Source organism: Euphorbia lathyris, chromosome 1 (genome assembly GCF_963576675.1).
Source record: "Euphorbia lathyris chromosome 1, ddEupLath1.1, whole genome shotgun sequence".
NCBI classification, from domain to species: domain Eukaryota; kingdom Viridiplantae; phylum Streptophyta; class Magnoliopsida; order Malpighiales; family Euphorbiaceae; genus Euphorbia; species Euphorbia lathyris.
The window spans coordinates 136,274,795-136,292,786 of record NC_088910.1 but is presented as its reverse complement, the minus strand read 5'-3'; the positions used below and the strand labels follow the sequence as shown (position 1 = coordinate 136,292,786).

General features: G+C 46.6%; 44 non-coding genes and 4 pseudogenes across 44 annotated transcripts; all 48 read right to left on the bottom strand.

The window, feature by feature from the left end:
* Positions 1–28: 28 nt before the first annotated feature.
* On the bottom strand, positions 29–147 carry LOC136214718 (5S ribosomal RNA). Its single transcript, XR_010681793.1, has one exon. It is a non-coding gene; the product is annotated as a 5S ribosomal RNA (ribosomal RNA).
* Positions 148–407: 260 nt separating this feature from the next.
* LOC136213516 (5S ribosomal RNA) lies at positions 408–526 on the bottom strand. Its single transcript, XR_010680622.1, has one exon. It is a non-coding gene; the product is annotated as a 5S ribosomal RNA (ribosomal RNA).
* A 260-nt stretch (positions 527–786) lies between these two features.
* LOC136211921 (5S ribosomal RNA) lies at positions 787–905 on the bottom strand. Its single transcript, XR_010679105.1, has one exon. It is a non-coding gene; the product is annotated as a 5S ribosomal RNA (ribosomal RNA).
* A 259-nt stretch (positions 906–1,164) lies between these two features.
* LOC136213790 (5S ribosomal RNA) lies at positions 1,165–1,283 on the bottom strand. The gene has a single exon (XR_010680893.1). It is a non-coding gene; the product is annotated as a 5S ribosomal RNA (ribosomal RNA).
* A 260-nt stretch (positions 1,284–1,543) lies between these two features.
* On the bottom strand, positions 1,544–1,662 carry LOC136213515 (5S ribosomal RNA). Its single transcript, XR_010680621.1, has one exon. It is a non-coding gene; the product is annotated as a 5S ribosomal RNA (ribosomal RNA).
* A 336-nt stretch (positions 1,663–1,998) lies between these two features.
* Positions 1,999–2,117, bottom strand: LOC136214716 (5S ribosomal RNA). Its single transcript, XR_010681792.1, has one exon. It is a non-coding gene; the product is annotated as a 5S ribosomal RNA (ribosomal RNA).
* A 260-nt stretch (positions 2,118–2,377) lies between these two features.
* On the bottom strand, positions 2,378–2,496 carry LOC136213512 (5S ribosomal RNA). The gene has a single exon (XR_010680619.1). It is a non-coding gene; the product is annotated as a 5S ribosomal RNA (ribosomal RNA).
* A 260-nt stretch (positions 2,497–2,756) lies between these two features.
* Positions 2,757–2,875, bottom strand: LOC136211920 (5S ribosomal RNA). The gene has a single exon (XR_010679104.1). It is a non-coding gene; the product is annotated as a 5S ribosomal RNA (ribosomal RNA).
* Positions 2,876–3,134: 259 nt separating this feature from the next.
* Positions 3,135–3,253, bottom strand: LOC136213788 (5S ribosomal RNA). The gene has a single exon (XR_010680892.1). It is a non-coding gene; the product is annotated as a 5S ribosomal RNA (ribosomal RNA).
* A 260-nt stretch (positions 3,254–3,513) lies between these two features.
* LOC136213511 (5S ribosomal RNA) lies at positions 3,514–3,632 on the bottom strand. Its single transcript, XR_010680618.1, has one exon. It is a non-coding gene; the product is annotated as a 5S ribosomal RNA (ribosomal RNA).
* A 260-nt stretch (positions 3,633–3,892) lies between these two features.
* LOC136211919 (5S ribosomal RNA) lies at positions 3,893–4,011 on the bottom strand. The gene has a single exon (XR_010679103.1). It is a non-coding gene; the product is annotated as a 5S ribosomal RNA (ribosomal RNA).
* A 257-nt stretch (positions 4,012–4,268) lies between these two features.
* LOC136212190 (5S ribosomal RNA) lies at positions 4,269–4,387 on the bottom strand. Its single transcript, XR_010679360.1, has one exon. It is a non-coding gene; the product is annotated as a 5S ribosomal RNA (ribosomal RNA).
* Positions 4,388–4,647: 260 nt separating this feature from the next.
* Positions 4,648–4,766, bottom strand: LOC136213510 (5S ribosomal RNA). The gene has a single exon (XR_010680617.1). It is a non-coding gene; the product is annotated as a 5S ribosomal RNA (ribosomal RNA).
* Positions 4,767–5,026: 260 nt separating this feature from the next.
* Positions 5,027–5,145, bottom strand: LOC136214009 (5S ribosomal RNA). The gene has a single exon (XR_010681107.1). It is a non-coding gene; the product is annotated as a 5S ribosomal RNA (ribosomal RNA).
* A 259-nt stretch (positions 5,146–5,404) lies between these two features.
* LOC136213787 (5S ribosomal RNA) lies at positions 5,405–5,523 on the bottom strand. The gene has a single exon (XR_010680891.1). It is a non-coding gene; the product is annotated as a 5S ribosomal RNA (ribosomal RNA).
* Positions 5,524–5,783: 260 nt separating this feature from the next.
* On the bottom strand, positions 5,784–5,902 carry LOC136212189 (5S ribosomal RNA). The gene has a single exon (XR_010679359.1). It is a non-coding gene; the product is annotated as a 5S ribosomal RNA (ribosomal RNA).
* Positions 5,903–6,162: 260 nt separating this feature from the next.
* LOC136214750 (5S ribosomal RNA) lies at positions 6,163–6,281 on the bottom strand. Its single transcript, XR_010681823.1, has one exon. It is a non-coding gene; the product is annotated as a 5S ribosomal RNA (ribosomal RNA).
* Positions 6,282–6,540: 259 nt separating this feature from the next.
* LOC136214634 (5S ribosomal RNA) lies at positions 6,541–6,659 on the bottom strand. Its single transcript, XR_010681714.1, has one exon. It is a non-coding gene; the product is annotated as a 5S ribosomal RNA (ribosomal RNA).
* Positions 6,660–6,920: 261 nt separating this feature from the next.
* LOC136212118 (5S ribosomal RNA) lies at positions 6,921–7,039 on the bottom strand. Its single transcript, XR_010679292.1, has one exon. It is a non-coding gene; the product is annotated as a 5S ribosomal RNA (ribosomal RNA).
* Positions 7,040–7,299: 260 nt separating this feature from the next.
* Positions 7,300–7,418, bottom strand: LOC136212188 (5S ribosomal RNA). The gene has a single exon (XR_010679358.1). It is a non-coding gene; the product is annotated as a 5S ribosomal RNA (ribosomal RNA).
* A 260-nt stretch (positions 7,419–7,678) lies between these two features.
* LOC136212971 (5S ribosomal RNA) lies at positions 7,679–7,797 on the bottom strand. Its single transcript, XR_010680106.1, has one exon. It is a non-coding gene; the product is annotated as a 5S ribosomal RNA (ribosomal RNA).
* A 259-nt stretch (positions 7,798–8,056) lies between these two features.
* On the bottom strand, positions 8,057–8,175 carry LOC136211436 (5S ribosomal RNA). Its single transcript, XR_010678639.1, has one exon. It is a non-coding gene; the product is annotated as a 5S ribosomal RNA (ribosomal RNA).
* Positions 8,176–8,434: 259 nt separating this feature from the next.
* LOC136215789 (5S ribosomal RNA) lies at positions 8,435–8,544 on the bottom strand (annotated as a pseudogene).
* Positions 8,545–8,804: 260 nt separating this feature from the next.
* On the bottom strand, positions 8,805–8,923 carry LOC136212074 (5S ribosomal RNA). Its single transcript, XR_010679250.1, has one exon. It is a non-coding gene; the product is annotated as a 5S ribosomal RNA (ribosomal RNA).
* Positions 8,924–9,182: 259 nt separating this feature from the next.
* Positions 9,183–9,301, bottom strand: LOC136215263 (5S ribosomal RNA). Its single transcript, XR_010682310.1, has one exon. It is a non-coding gene; the product is annotated as a 5S ribosomal RNA (ribosomal RNA).
* A 260-nt stretch (positions 9,302–9,561) lies between these two features.
* LOC136212403 (5S ribosomal RNA) lies at positions 9,562–9,680 on the bottom strand. The gene has a single exon (XR_010679563.1). It is a non-coding gene; the product is annotated as a 5S ribosomal RNA (ribosomal RNA).
* Positions 9,681–9,939: 259 nt separating this feature from the next.
* On the bottom strand, positions 9,940–10,058 carry LOC136213786 (5S ribosomal RNA). Its single transcript, XR_010680890.1, has one exon. It is a non-coding gene; the product is annotated as a 5S ribosomal RNA (ribosomal RNA).
* A 259-nt stretch (positions 10,059–10,317) lies between these two features.
* On the bottom strand, positions 10,318–10,436 carry LOC136214694 (5S ribosomal RNA). The gene has a single exon (XR_010681771.1). It is a non-coding gene; the product is annotated as a 5S ribosomal RNA (ribosomal RNA).
* A 260-nt stretch (positions 10,437–10,696) lies between these two features.
* Positions 10,697–10,815, bottom strand: LOC136211435 (5S ribosomal RNA). Its single transcript, XR_010678638.1, has one exon. It is a non-coding gene; the product is annotated as a 5S ribosomal RNA (ribosomal RNA).
* A 259-nt stretch (positions 10,816–11,074) lies between these two features.
* LOC136213785 (5S ribosomal RNA) lies at positions 11,075–11,193 on the bottom strand. The gene has a single exon (XR_010680889.1). It is a non-coding gene; the product is annotated as a 5S ribosomal RNA (ribosomal RNA).
* A 259-nt stretch (positions 11,194–11,452) lies between these two features.
* LOC136215420 (5S ribosomal RNA) lies at positions 11,453–11,571 on the bottom strand. Its single transcript, XR_010682461.1, has one exon. It is a non-coding gene; the product is annotated as a 5S ribosomal RNA (ribosomal RNA).
* A 259-nt stretch (positions 11,572–11,830) lies between these two features.
* Positions 11,831–11,949, bottom strand: LOC136211434 (5S ribosomal RNA). The gene has a single exon (XR_010678637.1). It is a non-coding gene; the product is annotated as a 5S ribosomal RNA (ribosomal RNA).
* A 259-nt stretch (positions 11,950–12,208) lies between these two features.
* On the bottom strand, positions 12,209–12,318 carry LOC136215778 (5S ribosomal RNA; annotated as a pseudogene).
* A 259-nt stretch (positions 12,319–12,577) lies between these two features.
* On the bottom strand, positions 12,578–12,696 carry LOC136215228 (5S ribosomal RNA). The gene has a single exon (XR_010682276.1). It is a non-coding gene; the product is annotated as a 5S ribosomal RNA (ribosomal RNA).
* Positions 12,697–12,878: 182 nt separating this feature from the next.
* On the bottom strand, positions 12,879–12,997 carry LOC136213316 (5S ribosomal RNA). The gene has a single exon (XR_010680434.1). It is a non-coding gene; the product is annotated as a 5S ribosomal RNA (ribosomal RNA).
* A 259-nt stretch (positions 12,998–13,256) lies between these two features.
* On the bottom strand, positions 13,257–13,375 carry LOC136211432 (5S ribosomal RNA). Its single transcript, XR_010678634.1, has one exon. It is a non-coding gene; the product is annotated as a 5S ribosomal RNA (ribosomal RNA).
* A 259-nt stretch (positions 13,376–13,634) lies between these two features.
* Positions 13,635–13,744, bottom strand: LOC136215777 (5S ribosomal RNA; annotated as a pseudogene).
* A 259-nt stretch (positions 13,745–14,003) lies between these two features.
* On the bottom strand, positions 14,004–14,122 carry LOC136214729 (5S ribosomal RNA). The gene has a single exon (XR_010681804.1). It is a non-coding gene; the product is annotated as a 5S ribosomal RNA (ribosomal RNA).
* Positions 14,123–14,381: 259 nt separating this feature from the next.
* LOC136214256 (5S ribosomal RNA) lies at positions 14,382–14,500 on the bottom strand. The gene has a single exon (XR_010681352.1). It is a non-coding gene; the product is annotated as a 5S ribosomal RNA (ribosomal RNA).
* Positions 14,501–14,760: 260 nt separating this feature from the next.
* On the bottom strand, positions 14,761–14,879 carry LOC136214633 (5S ribosomal RNA). Its single transcript, XR_010681713.1, has one exon. It is a non-coding gene; the product is annotated as a 5S ribosomal RNA (ribosomal RNA).
* A 259-nt stretch (positions 14,880–15,138) lies between these two features.
* LOC136214693 (5S ribosomal RNA) lies at positions 15,139–15,257 on the bottom strand. The gene has a single exon (XR_010681770.1). It is a non-coding gene; the product is annotated as a 5S ribosomal RNA (ribosomal RNA).
* A 259-nt stretch (positions 15,258–15,516) lies between these two features.
* On the bottom strand, positions 15,517–15,635 carry LOC136211431 (5S ribosomal RNA). Its single transcript, XR_010678633.1, has one exon. It is a non-coding gene; the product is annotated as a 5S ribosomal RNA (ribosomal RNA).
* A 259-nt stretch (positions 15,636–15,894) lies between these two features.
* Positions 15,895–16,004, bottom strand: LOC136215776 (5S ribosomal RNA; annotated as a pseudogene).
* Positions 16,005–16,263: 259 nt separating this feature from the next.
* LOC136214728 (5S ribosomal RNA) lies at positions 16,264–16,382 on the bottom strand. Its single transcript, XR_010681803.1, has one exon. It is a non-coding gene; the product is annotated as a 5S ribosomal RNA (ribosomal RNA).
* A 182-nt stretch (positions 16,383–16,564) lies between these two features.
* Positions 16,565–16,683, bottom strand: LOC136213315 (5S ribosomal RNA). The gene has a single exon (XR_010680433.1). It is a non-coding gene; the product is annotated as a 5S ribosomal RNA (ribosomal RNA).
* Positions 16,684–16,942: 259 nt separating this feature from the next.
* Positions 16,943–17,061, bottom strand: LOC136211430 (5S ribosomal RNA). The gene has a single exon (XR_010678632.1). It is a non-coding gene; the product is annotated as a 5S ribosomal RNA (ribosomal RNA).
* A 256-nt stretch (positions 17,062–17,317) lies between these two features.
* LOC136212187 (5S ribosomal RNA) lies at positions 17,318–17,436 on the bottom strand. The gene has a single exon (XR_010679357.1). It is a non-coding gene; the product is annotated as a 5S ribosomal RNA (ribosomal RNA).
* A 181-nt stretch (positions 17,437–17,617) lies between these two features.
* LOC136211429 (5S ribosomal RNA) lies at positions 17,618–17,736 on the bottom strand. The gene has a single exon (XR_010678631.1). It is a non-coding gene; the product is annotated as a 5S ribosomal RNA (ribosomal RNA).
* Positions 17,737–17,992: the final 256 nt, after the last annotated feature.

The window sequence follows — 17,992 nt, the reverse complement described above, 5'->3', positions numbered from 1 at the left end:
TAAAAAATGCACGTTGCAAAAAAGTTTGGGGGTGCAACACGAGGACTTCCCAAGAGGTCACCCATCTTAGTACTACTCTCGGCCAAGCACGTTTTACTTCGGAGTTCTGATGGGATCCGGTGCATTAGTGCTGGTATGATCGCACCCGTCATCCCATGCAAAAACTAAGCATATATTCCATACTGGGCGCCCCTTTCTCCCGTATGCTAATCCTTCACGTGCATGCACAAGCCCCCGGACCCCAAACACTGACCCCCGCCTCGAAAACGTGCACGCCATGGTGAAAAAAAAAATTAAATAATTAAAAAATGCACGTTGCAAAAGATTTTGGGCCCCCCTCGAAAACGTGCACGCCATGGTGAAAAAAAAATTAAATAATTAAAAAATGCACGTTGCAAAAAAGTTTGGGGGTGCAACACGAGGACTTCCCAAGAGGTCACCTATCTTAGTACTACTCTCGCCCAAGCACGTTTAACTTCGGAGTTCTGATGGGATCCGGTGCATTAGTGCTGGTATGATCGCACCCGTCATCCCATGCAAAAACTAAGCATATATTCCATACTGGGAGCCCCTTTCTCCCGTATGCTCATCCTTCACGTGCATGCACAAGCCCCCGGACCCCAAACACTGACCCCCGCCTCGTAAACGTGCACGCCATGGTGAAAAAAAAAATTAAATAATTAAAAAATGCACGTTGCAAAAAAGTTTGGGCCCGCCTCGAAAACGTGCACGCCATGGTGAAAAAAAAATTAAATAATTAAAAAATGCACGTTGCAAAAAAGTTTGGGGGTGCAACACGAGGACTTCCCAAGAGGTCACCCATCTTAGTACTACTCTCGCCCAAGCACGTTTAACTTCGGAGTTCTAATGGGATCCGGTGCATTAGTGCTGGTATGATCGCACCCGTCATCCCATGCAAAAACTAAGTATATATTCCATACTGGGCGCCCCTTTCTCCCGTATGCTCATCCTTCACGTGCATGCACAAGCCCCCAGACCCCAAACACTGACCCCCGCCTCGAAAACGTGCACGCCATGGTGAAAAAAAAAATTAAATAATTAAAAAATGCACGTTGCAAAAAAGTTCGGGCCCGCCTCGAAAACGTGCACGCCATGGTGAAAAAAAATTAAATAATTAAAAAATGCACGTTGCAAAAAAGTTTGGGGGTGCAACACGAGGACTTCCCAAGAGGTCACCCATCTTAGTACTACTCTCGGCCAAGCACGTTTAACTTCGGAGTTCTGATGGGATCCGGTGCATTAGTGCTGGTATGATCGCACCCGTCATCCCATGCAAAAACTAAGCATATATTCCATACTGGGCGCCCCTTTCTCCCGTATGCTAATCCTTCACGTGCATGCACAAGCCCCCGGACCCCAAACACTGACCCCCGCCTCGAAAACGTGCACGCCATGGTGAAAAAAAAAATTAAATAATTAAAAAATGCACGTTGCAAAAGATTTTGGGCCCCCCTCGAAAACGTGCACGCCATGGTGAAAAAAAAATTAAATAATTAAAAAATGCACGTTGCAAAAAAGTTTGGGGGTGCAACACGAGGACTTCCCAAGAGGTCACCTATCTTAGTACTACTCTCGCCCAAGCACGTTTAACTTCGGAGTTCTGATGGGATCCGGTGCATTAGTGCTGGTATGATCGCACCCGTCATCCCATGCAAAAACTAAGCATATATTCCATACTGGGAGCCCCTTTCTCCCGTATGCTCATCCTTCACGTGCATGCACAAGCCCCCGGACCCCAAACACTGACCCCCGCCTCGTAAACGTGCACGCCATGGTGAAAAAAAAAATTAAATAATTAAAAAATGCACGTTGCAAAAAAGTTTGGGCCCGCCTCGAAAACGTGCACGCCATGGTGAAAAAAAAATTAAATAATTAAAAAATGCACGTTGCAAAAAAGTTCGGGCCCGCCTCGAAAACGTGCACGCCATGGTGAAAAAAAATTAAATAATTAAAAAATGCACGTTGCAAAAAAGTTTGGGGGTGCAACACGAGGACTTCCCAAGAGGTCACCCATCTTAGTACTACTCTCGGCCAAGCACGTTTTACTTCGGAGTTCTGATGGGATCCGGTGCATTAGTGCTGGTATGATCGCACCCGTCATCCCATGCAAAAACTAAGCATATATTCCATACTGGGCGCCCCTTTCTCCCGTATGCTAATCCTTCACGTGCATGCACAAGCCCCCGGACCCCAAACACTGACCCCCGCCTCGAAAACGTGCACGCCATGGTGAAAAAAAAAATTAAATAATTAAAAAATGCACGTTGCAAAAGATTTTGGGCCCCCCTCGAAAACGTGCACGCCATGGTGAAAAAAAAATTAAATAATTAAAAAATGCACGTTGCAAAAAAGTTTGGGGGTGCAACACGAGGACTTCCCAAGAGGTCACCTATCTTAGTACTACTCTCGCCCAAGCACGTTTAACTTCGGAGTTCTGATGGGATCCGGTGCATTAGTGCTGGTATGATCGCACCCGTCATCCCATGCAAAAACTAAGCATATATTCCATACTGGGAGCCCCTTTCTCCCGTATGCTCATCCTTCACGTGCATGCACAAGCCCCCGGACCCCAAACACTGACCCCCGCCTCGTAAACGTGCACGCCATGGTGAAAAAAAAAATTAAATAATTAAAAAATGCACGTTGCAAAAAAGTTTGGGCCCGCCTCGAAAACGTGCACGCCATGGTGAAAAAAAAATTAAATAATTAAAAAATGCACGTTGCAAAAAAGTTTGGGGGTGCAACACGAGGACTTCCCAAGAGGTCACCCATCTTAGTACTACTCTCGCCCAAGCACGTTTAACTTCGGAGTTCTAATGGGATCCGGTGCATTAGTGCTGGTATGATCGCACCCGTCATCCCATGCAAAAACTAAGTATATATTCCATACTGGGCGCCCCTTTCTCCCGTATGCTCATCCTTCACGTGCATGCACAAGCCCCCAGACCCCAAACACTGACCCCCGCCTCGAAAACGTGCACGCCATGGTGAAAAAAAAAATTAAATAATTAAAAAATGCACGTTGCAAAAAAGTTCGGGCCCGCCTCGAAAACGTGCACGCCATGGTGAAAAAAAATTAAATAATTAAAAAATGCACGTTGCAAAAAAGTTTGGGGGTGCAACACGAGGACTTCCCAAGAGGTCACCCATCTTAGTACTACTCTCGGCCAAGCACGTTTAACTTCGGAGTTCTGATGGGATCCGGTGCATTAGTGCTGGTATGATCGCACCCGTCATCCCATGCAAAAACTAAGCATATATTCCATACTGGGCGCCCCTTTCTCCCGTATGCTAATCCTTCACGTGCATGCACAAGCCCCCGGACCCCAAACACTGACCCCCGCCTCGAAAACGTGCACGCCATGGTGAAAAAAAAAATTAAATAATTAAAAAATGCACGTTGCAAAAGATTTTGGGCCCCCCTCGAAAACGTGCACGCCATGGTGAAAAAAAAATTAAATAATTAAAAAATGCACGTTGCAAAAAAGTTTGGGGGTGCAACACGAGGACTTCCCAAGAGGTCACCTATCTTAGTACTACTCTCGCCCAAGCACGTTTAACTTCGGAGTTCTGATGGGATCCGGTGCATTAGTGCTGGTATGATCGCACCCGTCATCCCATGCAAAAACTAAGCATATATTCCATACTGGGAGCCCCTTTCTCCCGTATGCTCATCCTTCACGTGCATGCACAAGCCCCCGGACCCCAAACACTGACCCCCGCCTCGTAAACGTGCACGCCATGGTGAAAAAAAAAATTAAATAATTAAAAAATGCACGTTGCAAAAAAGTTTGGGCCCGCCTCGAAAACGTGCACGCCATGGTGAAAAAAAAATTAAATAATTAAAAAATGCACGTTGCAAAAAAGTTTGGGGGTGCAACACGAGGACTTCCCAAGAGGTCACCCATCTTAGTACTACTCTCGCCCAAGCACGTTTAACTTCGGAGTTCTAATGGGATCCGGTGCATTAGTGCTGGTATGATCGCACCCGTCATCCCATGCAAAAACTAAGTATATATTCCATACTGGGCGCCCCTTTCTCCCGTATGCTCACCTTCACGTGCATGCACAAGCCCCCAGACCCCAAACACTGACCCCCGCCTCGAAAACGTGCAGGCCATGGTGAAAAAAAAATTAAATAATTAAAAAATGCACGTTGCAAAAAAGTTCGGGCCCGCCTCGAAAACGTGCACGCCATGGTGAAAAAAAATTAAATAATTAAAAAATGCACGTTGCAAAAAAGTTTGGGGGTGCAACACGAGGACTTCCCAAGAGGTCACCCATCTTAGTACTACTCTCGCCCAAGCACGTTTGACTTCGGAGTTCTGATGGGATCCGGTGCATTAGTGCTGGTATGATCGCACCCGTCATCCCATGCAAAAACTAAGCATATATTCCATATTGGGCGCCCCTTTCTCCCGTATGCTCATCCTTCACGTGCATGCACAAGCCCTCGGACCCCAAACACTGACCCCCGCCTCGTAAACGTGCACGCCATGGTGAAAAAAAAAATTAAATAATTAAAAAATGCACGTTGCAAAAAAGTTTGGGCGCGCCTCGAAAACGTGCACGCCATGGTGAAAAAAAAATTAAATAATTAAAAAATGCACGTTGCAAAAAAGTTTGGGGGTGCAACACGAGGACTTCCCAAGAGGTCACCTATCTTAGTACTACTCTCGCCCAAGCACGTTTAACTTCGGAGTTCTGATGGGATCCGGTGCATTAGTGCTGGTATGATCGCACCCGTCATCCCATGCAAAAACTAAGCATATATTCCATACTGGGAGCCCCTTTCTCCCGTATGCTCATCCTTCACGTGCATGCACAAGCCCCCGGACCCCAAACACTGACCCCCGCCTCGTAAACGTGCACGCCATGGTGAAAAAAAAAATTAAATAATTAAAAAATGCACGTTGCAAGAAAGTTTGGGCCCGCCTCGAAAACGTGCACGCCATGGTGAAAAAAAAATTAAATAATTAAAAAATGCACGTTGCAAAAAAGTTTGGGGGTGCAACACGAGGACTTCCCAAGAGGTCACCCATCTTAGTACTACTCTCGCCCAAGCACGTTTAACTTAGGAGTTCTGATGGGATCCGGTGCATTAGTGCTGGTATGATTGCACCCGTCATCCCATGCAAAAACTAAGCATATATTCCATACTGGGCGCCCCTTTCCCCCGTATGCTCATCCTTCACGTGCATGCACAAGCCCCCGGACCCCAAACACTGACCCCCGCCTCGAAAACGTGCACGCCATGGTGAAAAAAAAAATTAAATAATTAAAAAATGCACGTTGCAAAAAAGTTCGGGCCCGCCTCGAAAACGTGCACGCCATGGTGAAAAAAAATTAAATAATTAAAAAATGCACGTTGCAAAAAAGTTTGGGGGTGCAACACGAGGACTTCCCAAGAGGTCACCCATCTTAGTACTACTCTCGGCCAAGCACGTTTAACTTCGGAGTTCTGATGGGATCCGGTGCATTAGTGCTGGTATGATCGCACCCGTCATCCCATGCAAAAACTAAGCATATATTCCATACTGGGCGCCCCTTTCTCCCGTATGCTCATCCTTCACGTGCATGCACAAGCCCCCGGACCCCAAACACTGACCCCCGCCTCGAAAACGTGCACGCCATGGTGAAAAAAAAAAATTAAATAATTAAAAAATGCACGTTGCAAAAAAGTTTGGGCCCGCCTCGAAAACGTGCACGCCATGGTGAAAAAAAATTAAATAATTAAAAAATGCACGTTGCAAAAAAGTTTGGGGGTGCAACACGAGGACTTCCCAAGAGGTCACCCATCTTAGTACTACTCTCGCCCAAGCACGTTTGACTTCGGAGTTCTGATGGGATCCGGTGCATTAGTGCTGGTATGATCGCACCCGTCATCCCATGCAAAAACTAAGCATATATTCCATATTGGGCGCCCCTTTCTCCCGTATGCTCATCCTTCACGTGCATGCACAAGCCCTCGGACCCCAAACACTGACCCCCGCCTCGAAAACGTGCACGCCATGGTGAAAAAAAAAATTAAATAATTAAAAAATGCACGTTGCAAAAAAGTTTGGGCCCGCCTCGAAAACGTGCACGCCATGGTGAAAAAAAAATTAAATAATTAAAAAATGCACGTTGCAAAAAAGTTTGGGGTTGCAACACGAGGACTTCCCAAGAGGTCACCCATCTTAGTACTACTCTAGCCCAAGCACGTTTAACTTCGGAGTTCTGATGGGATCCGGTGCATTAGTGCTGGTATGATCGCACCCGTCATCCCATGCAAAAACTAAGCATATATTCCATACTGGGCGCCCCTTTCTCCCGTATGCTCATCCTTCACGTGCATGCAGAAGCCCCCGGACCCCAAACACTGACCCCCGCCTCGAAAACGTGCACGCCATGGTGAAAAAAAAATTAAATAATTAAAAAATGCACGTTGCAAAAAAGTTTGGGCCCGCCTCGAAAACGTGCACGCCATGGTGAAAAAAAAATTAAATAATTAAAAAATGCACGTTGCAAAAAAGTTTGGGGGTGCAACACGAGGACTTCCCAAGAGGTCACCCATCTTAGTACTACTCTCGGCCAAGCACGTTTCACTTCGGAGTTCTGATGGGATCCGGTGCATTAGTGCTGGTATGATCGCACCCGTCATCCCATGCAAAAACTAAGCATATATTCCATACTGGGCGCCCCTTTCTCCCGTATGCTCATCCTTCACGTGCATGCACAAGCCCCCGGACCCCAAACACTGACCCCCGCCTCGAAAACGTGCACGCCATGGTGAAAAAAAAAAATTAAATAATTAAAAAATGCACGTTGCAAAAAAGTTTGGGCCCGCCTCGAAAACGTGCACGCCATGGTGAAAAAAAAATTAAATAATTAAAAAATGCACGTTGCAAAAAAGTTTGGGGGTGCAACACGAGGACTTCCCAAGAGGTCACCCATCTTAGTACTACTCTCGCCCAAGCACGTTTAACTTCGGAGTTCTGATGGGATCCAGTGCATTAGTGCTGGTATGATCGCACCCGTCATCCCATGCAAAAACTAAGCATATATTCCATACTGGGAGCCCCTTTCTCCCGTATGCTCATCCTTCACGTGCATGCACAAGCCCCCGGACCCCAAACACTGACCCCCGCCTCGTAAACGTGCACGCCATGGTGAAAAAAAAAATTAAATAATTAAAAAATGCACGTTGCAAAAAAGTTTGGGCGCGCCTCGAAAACGTGCACGCCATGGTGAAAAAAAAATTAAATAATTAAAAAATGCACGTTGCAAAAAAGTTTGGGGGTGCAACACGAGGACTTCCCAAGAGGTCACCCATCTTAGTACTACTCTCGCCCAAGCACGTTTGACTTCGGAGTTCTGATGGGATCCGGTGCATTAGTGCTGGTATGATCGCACCCGTCATCCCATGCAAAAACTAAGCATATATTCCATACTGGGCGCCCCTTTCTCCCGTATGCTCATCCTTCACGTGCATGCACAAGCCCCCGGACCCCAAACACTGACCCCCGCCTCGAAAACGTGCACGCCATGGTGAAAAAAAAAATTAAATAACTAAAATATGCACGTTGCAAAAAAGTTTGGGCCCGCCTCGAAAACGTGCACGCCATGGTGGAAAAAAAATTAAATAATTAAAAAATACACGTTGCAAAAAAGTTTGGGGGTGCAACACGAGGACTTCCCAAGAGGTCACCCATCTTAGTACTACTCTCGCCCAAGCACCTTTGACTTCGGAGTTCTGATGGGATCCGGTGCATTAGTGCTGGTATGATCGCACCCGTCATCCTATGCAAAAACTAAGCATATATTCCATACTGGGCGCCCCTTTCTTCCGTATGCTCATCCTTCACGTGCATGCACAAGCCCCCGGACCCCAAACACTGACCCCCGCCTCGAAAACGTGCACGCCATGGTGAAAAAAAAAATTAAATAATTAAAAAATGCACGTTGCAAAAAAGTTTGGGCCCGCCTCGAAAACGTGCACGCCATGGTGAAAAAAAATTAAATAATTAAAAAATGCACGTTGCAAAAAAGTTTGGGGGTGCAACACGAGGACTTCCCAAGAGGTCACCCATCTTAGTACTACTCTCGCCCAAGCACGTTTAACTTCGGAGTTCTGATGGGATCCGGTGCATTAGTGCTGGTATGATCGCACCCGTCATCCCATGCAAAAACTAAGCATATATTCCATACTGGGCGCCCCTTTCTCCCGTATGCTCATCCTTCACGTGCATGCAGAAGCCCCCGGACCCCAAACACTGACCCCCGCCTCGAAAACGTGCACGCCATGGTGAAAAAAAAATTAAATAATTAAAAAATGCACGTTGCAAAAAAGTTTGGGCCCGCCTCGAAAACGTGCACGCCATGGTGAAAAAAAAATTAAATAATTAAAAAATGCACGTTGTAAAAAAGTTTGGGGGTGCAACACGCAAGAGGTCACCCATCTTAGTACTACTCTCGGCCAAGCACGTTTCACTTCGGAGTTCTGATGGGATCCGGTGCATTAGTGCTGGTATGATCGCACCCGTCATCCCATGCAAAAACTAAGCATATATTCCATACTGGGCGCCCCTTTCTCCCGTATGCTCATCCTTCACGTGCATGCACAAGCCCCCGGACCCCAAACACTGACCCCCGCCTCGAAAACGTGCACGCCATGGTGAAAAAAAAAATTAAATAATTAAAAAATGCACGTTGCAAAAAAGTTTGGGCCCGCCTCGAAAACGTGCACGCCATGGTGAAAAAAAAATTAAATAATTAAAAAATGCACGTTGCAAAAAAGTTTGGGGGTGCAACACGAGGACTTCCCAAGAGGTCACCCATCTTAGTACTACTCTCGCCCAAGCACGTTTCACTTCGGAGTTCTGATGGGATCCGGTGCATTAGTGCTGGTATGATCGCACCCGTCATCCCATGCAAAAACTAAGCATATATTCCATACTGGGCGCCCCTTTCTCCCGTATGCTCATCCTTCACGTGCATGCACAAGCCCCCGGACCCCAAACACTGACCCCCGCCTCGAAAACGTGCACGCCATGGTGAAAAAAAAAATTAAATAATTAAAAAATGCACGTTGCAAAAAAGTTTGGGCCCGCCTCGAAAACGTGCACGCCATGGTGAAAAAAAATTAAATAATTAAAAAATGCACGTTGCAAAAAAGTTTGGGGGTGAAACACGAGGACTTCCCAAGAGGTCACCCATCTTAGTACTACTCTAGCCCAAGCACGTTTAACTTCGGAGTTCTGATGGGATCCGGTGCATTAGTGCTGGTATGATCGCACCCGTCATCCCATGCAAAAACTAAGCATATATTCCATACTGGGCGCCCCTTTCTCCCGTATGCTCATCCTTCACGTGCATGCACAAGCCCCCGGACCCCAAACACTGACCCCCACCTCGAAAACGTGCACGCCATGGTGAAAAAAAAAATTAAATAATTAAAATATGCACGTTGCAAAAAAGTTTGGGCCCGCCTCGAAAACGTGCACGCCATGGTGAAAAAAAAATTAAATAATTAAAAAATGCACGTTGCAAAAAAGTTTGGGGGTGCAACACGAGGACTTCCCAAGAGGTCACCCATCTTAGTACTACTCTCGCCCAAGCACGTTTAACTTCAGAGTTCTGATGGGATCCGGTGCATTAGTGCTGGTATGATCGCACCCGTCATCCCATGCAAAAACTAAGCATATATTCCATACTGGGCGCCCCTTTCTCCCGTATGCTCATCCTTCACGTGCATGCACAAGCCCCCGGACCCCAAACACTGACCCCCGCCTCGAAAACGTGCACGCCATGGTGAAAAAAAAATTAAATAATTAAAAAATGCACGTTGCAAAAAAGTTTGGGCCCGCCTCGAAAACGTGCACGCCATGGTGAAAAAAAAATTAAATAATTAAAAAATGCACGTTGCAAAAAAGTTTGGGGGTGCAACACGAGGACTTCCCAAGAGGTCACCCATCTTAGTACTACTCTCGGCCAAGCACGTTTAACTTCGGAGTTCTGATGGGATCCGGTGCATTAGTGCTGGTATGATCGCACCCGTCATCCCATGCAAAAACTAAGCATATATTCCATACTGGGCGCCCCTTTCTCCCGTATGCTCATCCTTCACGTGCATGCACAAGCCCCCGGACCCCAAACACTGACCCCCGCCTCGAAAACGTGCACGCCATGGTGAAAAAAAAAATTAAATAATTAAAAAATGCACGTTGCAAAAAATTTTGGGCCCCCTCGAAAACGTGGACGCCATGGTGAAAAAAAAATTAAATAATTAAAAAATGCACGTTGTAAAAAAGTTTGGGGGTGCAACACGAGGACTTCCCAAGAGGTCACCCATCTTTGTACTACTCTCGCCCAAGCACGTTTATCTTCGGAGTTCTGATGGGATCCGGTGCATTAGTGCTGGTATGATCGCACCCGTCATCCCATGCAAAAACTAAGCATATATTCCATACTGGGAGCCCCTTTCTCCCGTATGCTCATCCTTCACGTGCATGCACAAGCCCCCGGACCCCAAACACTGACCCCCGCCTCGTAAACGTGCACGCCATGGTGAAAAAAAAAATTAAATAATTAAAAAATGCACGTTGCAAAAAAGTTTGGGCCCGCCTCGAAAACGTGCACGCCATGGTGAAAAAAAAATTAAATAATTAAAAAATGCACGTTGCAAAAAAGTTTGGGGGTGCAACACGAGGACTTCCCAAGAGGTCACCCATCTTAGTACTACTCTCGCCCAAGCACGTTTAACTTCGGAGTTCTGATGGGATCCGGTGCATTAGTGCTGGTATGATCGCACCCGTCATCCCATGCAAAAACTAAGCATATATTCCATACTGGGCGCCCCTTTCTCCCGTATGCTCATCCTTCACGTGCATGCATAAGCCCCCAGACCCCAAACACTGACCCCCGCCTCGAAAACGTGCACGCCATGGTGAAAAAAAAAATTAAATAATTAAAAAATGCACGTTGCAAAAAAGTTTGGGCCCGCCTCGAAAACGTGCACGCCATGGTGAAAAAAAATTAAATAATTAAAAAATGCACGTTGCAAAAAAGTTTGGGGGTGCAACACGAGGACTTCCCAAGAGGTCACCCATCTTAGTACTACTCTCGGCCAAGCACGTTTAACTTCGGAGTTCTGATGGGATCCGGTGCATTAGTGCTGGTATGATCGCACCCGTCATCCCATGCAAAAACTAAGCATATATTCCATACTGGGCGCCCCTTTCTCCCGTATGCTCATCCTTCACGTGCATGCACAAGCCCCCGGACCCCAAACACTGACCCCCGCCTCGAAAACGTGCACGCCATGGTGAAAAAAAAAATTAAATAATTAAAAAATGCACGTTGCAAAAAAGTTTGGGCCCGCCTCGAAAACGTGCACGCCATGGTGAAAAAAAATTAAATAATTAAAAAATGCACGTTGCAAAAAAGTTTGGGGGTGCAACACGAGGACTTCCCAAGAGGTCACCCATCTTTGTACTACTTTCGCCCAAGCACGTTTATCTTCGGAGTTCTGATGGGATCCGGTGCATTAGTGCTGGTATGATCGCACCCGTCATCCCATGCAAAAACTAAGCATATATTCCATACTGGGAGCCCCTTTCTCCCGTATGCTCATCCTTCACGTGCATGCACAAGCCCCCGGACCCCAAACACTGACCCCCGCCTCGAAAACGTGCACGCCATGGTGAAAAAAAAAATTAAATAATTAAAAAATGCACGTTGCAAAAAAGTTTGGGCCCGCCTCGAAAACGTGCACGCCATGGTGAAAAAAAATTAAATAATTAAAAAATGCACGTTGCAAAAAAATTTGGGGGTGCAACACGAGGACTTCCCAAGAGGTCACCCATCTTAGTACTACTCTCGCCCAAGCACGTTTAACTTCGGAGTTCTGATGGGATCCGGTGCATTAGTGCTGGTATGATCGCACCCGTCATCCCACGCAAAAACTAAGCATATATTCCATACTGGGCGCCCCTTTCTCCCGTATGCTCATCCTTCACGTGCATGCACAAGCCCCCGGACCCCAAACACTGACCCCCGCCTCGAAAACGTGCACGCCATGGTGAAAAAAAAATTAAATAATTAAAAAATGCACGTTGTAAAAAAGTTTGGGCCCGCCTCGAAAACGTGCACGCCATGGTGAAAAAAAAATTAAATAATTAAAAAATGCACGTTGCAAAAAAGTTTGGGGGTGCAACACGCAAGAGGTCACCCATCTTAGTACTACTCTCGCCCAAGCACGTTTAACTTCGGAGTTCTGATGGGATCCGGTGCATTAGTGCTGGTATGATTGCACCCGTCATCCCATGCAAAAACTAAGCATATATTCCATACTGGGCGCCCCTTTCTCCCGTATGCTCATCCTTCACGTGCATGCACAAGCCCCCGGACCCCAAACACTGACCCCCGCCTCGAAAACGTGCACGCCATGGTGAAAAAAAAAATTAAATAATTAAAAAATGCACGTTGTAAAAAAGTTCGGGCCCGCCTCGAAAACGTGCACGCCGTGGTGAAAAAAAATTAAATAATTAAAAAATGCACGTTGCAAAAAAGTTTGGGGGTGCAACACGAGGACTTCCCAAGAGGTCACCCATCTTAGTACTACTCTCGGCCACGCACGTTTGACTTCGGAGTTCTGATGGGATCCGGTGCATTAGTGCTGGTATGATCGCACCCGTCATCCCATGCAAAAACTAAGCATATATTCCATACTGGGCACCCCTTTCTCCCGTATGCTCATCCTTCACGTGCATGCACAAGCCCCCGGACCCCAAACACTGACCCCCGCCTCGAAAACGTGCACGCCATGGTGAAAAAAAAATTAAATAATTAAAAAATGCACGTTGCAAAAAAGTTTAGGGGTGCAACACGAGGACTTCCCAAGAGGTCACCCATCTTAGTACTACTCTCGCCCAAGCACGTTTATCTTCGGAGTTCTGATGGGATCCGGTGCATTAGTGCTGGTATGATTGCACCCGTCATCCCATGCAAAAACTAAGCATATATTCCATACTGGGCGCCCCTTTCTCCCGTATGCTCATCCTTCACGTGCATGCACAAGCCCCCGGACCCCAAACACTGACCCCCGCCTCGAAAACGTGCACGCCATGGTGAAAAAAAAAATTAAATAATTAAAAAATGCACGTTGCAAAAAAGTTTGGGCCCGCCTCGAAAACGTGCACGCCATGGTGAAAAAAAATTAAATAATTAAAAAATGCACGTTGCAAAAAAGTTTGGGGGTGCAACACGAGGACTTCCCAAGAGGTCACCCATCTTAGTACTACTCTCGCCCAAGCACGTTTAACTTCGGAGTTCTGATGGGATCCGGTGCATTAGTGCTGGTATGATCGCACCCGTCATCCCATGCAAAAACTAAGCATATATTCCATACTGGGCGCCCCTTTCTCCCGTATGCTCATCCTTCACGTGCATGCACAAGCCCCCGGACCCCAAACACTGACCCCCGCCTCGAAAACGTGCACGCCATGGTGAAAAAAAAATTAAATAATTAAAAAATGCACGTTGCAAAAAAGTTTGGGCCCGCCTCGAAAACGTGCACGCCATGGTGAAAAAAAAATTAAATAATTAAAAAATGCACGTTGCAAAAAAGTTTGGGGGTGCAACACGCAAGAGGTCACCCATCTTAGTACTACTCTCGCCCAAGCACGTTTAACTTCGGAGTTCTGATGGGATCCGGTGCATTAGTGCTGGTATGATTGCACCCGTCATCCCATGCAAAAACTAAGCATATATTCCATACTGGGCGCCCCTTTCTCCCGTATGCTCATCCTTCACGTGCATGCACAAGCCCCCGGACCCCAAACACTGACCCCCGCCTCGAAAACGTGCATGCCATGGTGGAAAAAAAAATTAAATAATTAAAAAATGCACGTTGTAAAAAAGTTCGGGCCCGCCTCGAAAAAGTGCACGCCATGGTGAAAAAAAATTAAATAATTAAAAAATGCACGTTGTAAAAAAGTTTGGGGGTGCAACACGAGGACTTCCCAAGAGGTCACCCATCTTAGTACTACTCTCGGCCACGCACGTTTAACTTCGGAGTTCTGATGGGATCCGGTGCATTAGTGCTGGTATGATCGCACCCGTCATCCCATGCAAAAACTAAGCATATATTCCATACTGGGCACCCCTTTCTCCCGTATGCTCATCCTTCACGTGCATGCACAAGCCCCCGGACCCCAAACACTGACCCCCGCCTCGAAAACGTGCACGCCATGGTGAAAAAAAAATTAAATAATTAAAAAATGCACGTTGCAAAAAAGTTTGGGCCCGCCTCGAAAACGTGCACGCCATGGTGAAAAAAAAATTAAATAATTAAAAAATGCACGTTGCAAAAAAGTTTGGGGGTGCAACACGAGGACTTCCCAAGAGGTCACCCATCTTAGTACTACTCTCGCCCAATCACGTTTAACTTCGGAGTTCTGATGGGATCCGGTGCATTAGTGCTGGTATGATCGCACCCGTCATCCCATGCAAAAACTAAGCATATATTCCATACTGGGCGCCCCTTTCTCCCGTATGCTCATCCTTCACGTGCATGCATAAGCCCCCAGACCCCAAACACTGACCCCCGCCTCGAAAACGTGCACGCCATGGTGAAAAAAAAAAATTAAATAATTAAAAAATGCACGTTGCAAAAAAGTTTGGGCCCGCCTCGAAAACGTGCACGCCATGGTGAAAAAAAATTAAATAATTAAAAAATGCACGTTGCAAAAAAGTTTGGGGGTGCAACACGAGGACTTCCCAAGAGGTCACCCATCTTAGTACTACTCTCGGCCAAGCACGTTTCACTTCGGAGTTCTGATGGGATCCGGTGCATTAGTGCTGGTATGATCGCACCCGTCATCCCATGCAAAAACTAAGCATATATTCCATACTGGGCGCCCCTTTCTCCCGTATGCTCATCCTTCACGTGCATGCACAAGCCCCCGGACCCCAAACACTGACCCCCGCCTCGAAAACGTGCACGCCATGGTGAAAAAAAAAATTAAATAATTAAAAAATGCACGTTGCAAAAAAGTTTGGGCCCGCCTCGAAAACGTGCACGCCATGGTGAAAAAAAATTAAATAATTAAAAAATGCACGTTGCAAAAAAGTTTGGGGGTGCAACACGAGGACTTCCCAAGAGGTCACCCATCTTTGTACTACTCTCGCCCAAGCACGTTTATCTTCGGAGTTCTGATGGGATCCGGTGCATTAGTGCTGGTATGATCGCACCCGTCATCCCATGCAAAAACTAAGCATATATTCCATACTGGGAGCCCCTTTCTCCCGTATGCTCATCCTTCACGTGCATGCACAAGCCCCCGGACCCCAAACACTGACCCCCGCCTCGAAAACGTGCACGCCATGGTGAAAAAAAAAATTAAATAATTAAAAAATGCACGTTGCAAAAAAGTTTGGGCCCGCCTCGAAAACGTGCACGCCATGGTGAAAAAAAATTAAATAATTAAAAAATGCACGTTGCAAAAAAATTTGGGGGTGCAACACGAGGACTTCCCAAGAGGTCACCCATCTTAGTACTACTCTCGCCCAAGCACGTTTAACTTCGGAGTTCTGATGGGATCCGGTGCATTAGTGCTGGTATGATCGCACCCGTCATCCCACGCAAAAACTAAGCATATATTCCCTACTGGGCGCCCCTTTCTCCCGTATGCTCATCCTTCACGTGCATGCACAAGCCCCCGGACCCCAAACACTGACCCCCGCCTCGAAAACGTGCACGCCATGGTGAAAAAAAAATTAAATAATTAAAAAATGCACGTTGTAAAAAAGTTTGGGCCCGCCTCGAAAACGTGCACGCCATGGTGAAAAAAAAATTAAATAATTAAAAAATGCACGTTGCAAAAAAGTTTGGGGGTGCAACACGCAAGAGGTCACCCATCTTAGTACTACTCTCGCCCAAGCACGTTTAACTTCGGAGTTCTGATGGGATCCGGTGCATTAGTGCTGGTATGATTGCACCCGTCATCCCATGCAAAAACTAAGCATATATTCCATACTGGGCGCCCCTTTCTCCCGTATGCTCATCCTTCACGTGCATGCACAAGCCCCCGGACCCCAAACACTGACCCCCGCCTCGAAAACGTGCACGCCATGGTGAAAAAAAAAATTAAATAATTAAAAAATGCACGTTGTAAAAAAGTTCGGGCCCGCCTCGAAAACGTGCACGCCATGGTGAAAAAAAATTAAATAATTAAAAAATGCACGTTGCAAAAAAGTTTGGGGGTGCAACACGAGGACTTCCCAAGAGGTCACCCATCTTAGTACTACTCTCGGCCACGCACGTTTAACTTCGGAGTTCTGATGGGATCCGGTGCATTAGTGCTGGTATGATCGCACCCGTCATCCCATGCAAAAACTAAGCATATATTCCATACTGGGCACCCCTTTCTCCCGTATGCTCATCCTTCACGTGCATGCACAAGCCCCCGGACCCCAAACACTGACCCCCGCCTCGAAAACGTGCACGCCATGGTGAAAAAAAAATTAAATAATTAAAAAATGCACGTTGCAAAAAAGTTTAGGGGTGCAACACGAGGACTTCCCAAGAGGTCACCCATCTTAGTACTACTCTCGCCCAAGCACGTTTATCTTCGGAGTTCTGATGGGATCCGGTGCATTAGTGCTGGTATGATTGCACCCGTCATCCCATGCAAAAACTAAGCATATATTCCATACTGGGCGCCCCTTTCTCCCGTATGCTCATCCTTCACGTGCATGCACAAGCCCCCGGACCCCAAACACTGACCCCCGCCTCGAAAACGTGCACGCCATGGTGAAAAAAAAAATTAAATAATTAAAAAATGCACGTTGCAAAAAAGTTTGGGCCCGCCTCGAAAACGTGCACGCCATGGTGAAAAAAAATTAAATAATTAAAAAATGCACGTTGCAAAAAAGTTTGGGGGTGCAACACGAGGACTTCCCAAGAGGTCACCCATCTTAGTACTACTCTCGCCCAAGCACGTTTAACTTCGGAGTTCTGATGGGATCCGGTGCATTAGTGCTGGTATGATCGCACCCGTCATCCCATGCAAAAACTAAGCATATATTCCATACTGGGCGCCCCTTTCTCCCGTATGCTCATCCTTCACGTGCATGCACAAGCCCCCGGACCCCAAACACTGACCCCCGCCTCGAAAACGTGCACGCCATGGTGAAAAAAAAAATTAAATAATTAAAAAATGCACGTTGCAAAAAAGTTTGGGCCCGCCTCGAAAACGTGCACGCCATGGTGAAAAAAAAAATAATTAAAAAATGCACGTTGCAAAAAAGTTTGGGGGTGCAACACGAGGACTTCCCAAGAGGTCACCCATCTTAGTACTACTCTCGCCCAAGCACGTTTGACTTCGGAGTTCTGATGGGATCCGGTGCATTAGTGCTGGTATGATCGCACCCGTCATCCCACGCAAAAACTAAGCATATATTCCATACTGGGCGCCCCTTTCTCCCGTATGCTCATCCTTCACGTGCATGCACAAGCCCCCGGACCCCAAACACTGACCCCCGCCTCGAAAACGTGCACGCCATGGTGAAAAAAAATTAAATAATTAAAAAATGCACGTTGCAAAAAAATTTGGGGGTGCAACACGAGGACTTCCCAAGAGGTCACCCATCTTAGTACTACTCTCGCCCAAGCACGTTTAACTTCGGAGTTCTGATGGGATCCGGTGCATTAGTGCTGGTATGATCGCACCCGTCATCCCACGCAAAAACTAAGCATATATTCCATACTGGGCGCCCCTTTCTCCCGTATGCTCATCCTTCACGTGCATGCACAAGCCCCCGGACCCCAAACACTGACCCCCGCCTCGAAAACGTGCACGCCATGGTGAAAAAAAAATTAAATAATTAAAAAATGCACGTTGTAAAAAAGTTTGGGCCCGCCTCGAAAACGTGCACGCCATGGTGAAAAAAAAATTAAATAATTAAAAAATGCACGTTGCAAAAAAGT